Below are 2,536 nucleotides of genomic sequence, written 5' to 3' on the forward strand. Positions count from 1 at the left end.
CCCCCCCCCCGCAAAAAAAAAAAACCAAATAAAACTTTGTATAACCATTCAAAACTTTTTATAATCAAAAAACTCAAAAAACTTTTTATAACCATTCTACAGTACCTATTTTTTTTTTTTAGAGAGAGAGAATTTTAATAATTATTTTTTATTTTTCGGTGGACACAACATCTTTGTTTATATGTGGTGCTGAGGATTGAACCCGGGCCGCATGCATGCCAGGCGAGCGTGCTACCGCTTGAGCCACATCCCCAGCCCCAGTACCTAAAATTTTTCAAAAATTAAAATAAACATCCCATAAAATGCACAATCTCAACTGTATCCCTTCTACCTCCCAATCTAGGGATTGAATCCAGGACTTTCCCTTGCCAGGAAAACACTTTACTACTGAGCCACAGCCCCATCTTAATCATTTTTAAAAGTATAAATTAGAGGCATTAAGTACATTTACACTATTACCCATCCACAGAACTCTTTCATCTTGCATACTGAAGCTCTTTCCCTTAAACAATATGTCCCCATTGCTCCCCAGTCCCTGGCAACCATCATTCCATCTTCAGTCTCTATTAATTTGACTATTTATAACCTATCTACTTTTATTTTCCTTTTGTCTTAAGGGAAAGTATTAATGAGTGGTGAAATGATTAAAGGCAGACATAAGAATGTAGTAAGAAACAAGAAAACTCTAGATATAGAAAACACACACTAGACATCCTGTTACTAAATAACAGGATCACAAGTTACAAAATATTTTGTAAAAGTTGTATTATCTTTGCCCTTGGAATTTCTAATTCTTATCTTAATCTGACAAAATACTATACATTCTTTAAAGCCTAGCTCAAATTCTTTCTTTCTGATAAGATAGCCTGAGTCTGCCAACACCATAGTATCTATTGTTTCTTTGAATTTTCATAAACAATTTATATTTCCTATAAAATAGGCCATCCAATTTAATTTAATACTATTGTATTTGTTTCCTGTTCTTGAATATAGAGGAACAGCATCCATTTTGTTGTTGTTGTTGCCGTAGTAGGGATTGAACCCAGGTGCATTCTACCCCTGAGCTACATCTCTAGCCTTTTTATTTTTTGGTACTGGGATTGAACCCAGGGGTATTTAACCACTGAGCCACATCCCCAGACCTTTTTATATTTCATTTAGAAACAGGATCTTGTTGAGTTGCTTAGGGCCTCACTAAATTGCTGAGGCTACCTTTGAATTTGCGATCTTCCTGCCTCAGCCTCCAGAGCCCCTGGGATTATAGGCATGTACCACTGTGTCCAGCTCCCTACCCTTTTTATTTTTTGAGATGGAGTCTCACTTAGTTACTGAGGCTGGTCTCCAACTTGTGAATGTCCTGCTTTAGCCTCCTGAATCACTGGAGTTACAATCATGTGCCACCCTGTCCAGCAAGAAGCAGCATCTTTAAAACAGACCCATCTAATGATCAAATATTCTGTCATACCTAGTGTAGATTCTTATATCAGTTAGTACACACCTGTTGAACTGAATTGTACTCATCTGAATATTTTCTTTCTTCCATATGACTACATACATCCTTCTAAAGCACCTCTAGAGAAACGTGTGGTTCATGTACTAGTTATGTATTAATTACATAAACTTAATTTACTCCAACAAGTAAACCAATCCAAGTCAAGATCTGCACTCCATCACCAACTCACTGTAATTTACCTTTATACACTGGTGCTGCACTGTCATTCGTTCCCTATCTTACTTGTAGCCTAAGGCTCTTTTTTGTTTTCAACGCTTACAGTCTACTTGGAGAAAAGGCTAAGAATGATTGAGGAATTAATAAAACAGTGACAATGATGAGAATCCTAGGTATGATGACATTTTGGAATAAGAGGCAGCAGAAAACCAGTGAAAAATGCTTAGAAAGATGTTTACATGGTGTTTAGGAAGGAAAAGGGAAAGTTGCTCTACAGGGATTAGAACAGTTCCAGGTTTTTCTAGAAAAGAGAGGCTAGACAAAAAGCCTACTTCAGCTAAAAGCTATCTTGAGAGGAAAAAGCAGATGATTAGTGGGAATGAGAGCAACTGAAGTGGTTGTGCTGGTGGCAGAAGTAATCCTCACTATATCTTGGAGTTGCTGCTTTCACTTCCCTATGGCCCAGTTTAACATCACACTCAGGATAGAGTTTGAGGAGCTAAGAAGATAGCCAAATGAGAGAGACAAGTAACTGCTTTTCTTCCTTCTCAGCAAATATTTATTGAGTATCTGCTTTGTTTATGTGCTGAACTTCTGTCCTGAAGGCACTTATATTCTGTGGTTTAATCTAGTCTTTGTTGGTGTCACCTATGGTTTCACTGACCACAGGTTTTCTATAAAAGGCACCCTTTAGGCTTGTCTTCATATATAAGTAAATATCACATGCACTCTACAAAGTATTCATAAGCATGTAAAAATGTCAAGCTCTTATTTCTCTCTCCTTTATGATAGGTCTGTTCCAATTCCACTGCCTGGTTAATAGTAGTTTTGTGTGTGCTTCCCTCATATTTTCTTTCTTTTTTTTTT

This window comes from Marmota marmota, unplaced genomic scaffold (assembly GCF_001458135.2).
Source record: "Marmota marmota marmota unplaced genomic scaffold, marMar, whole genome shotgun sequence".
Classification (NCBI taxonomy): domain Eukaryota; kingdom Metazoa; phylum Chordata; class Mammalia; order Rodentia; family Sciuridae; genus Marmota; species Marmota marmota.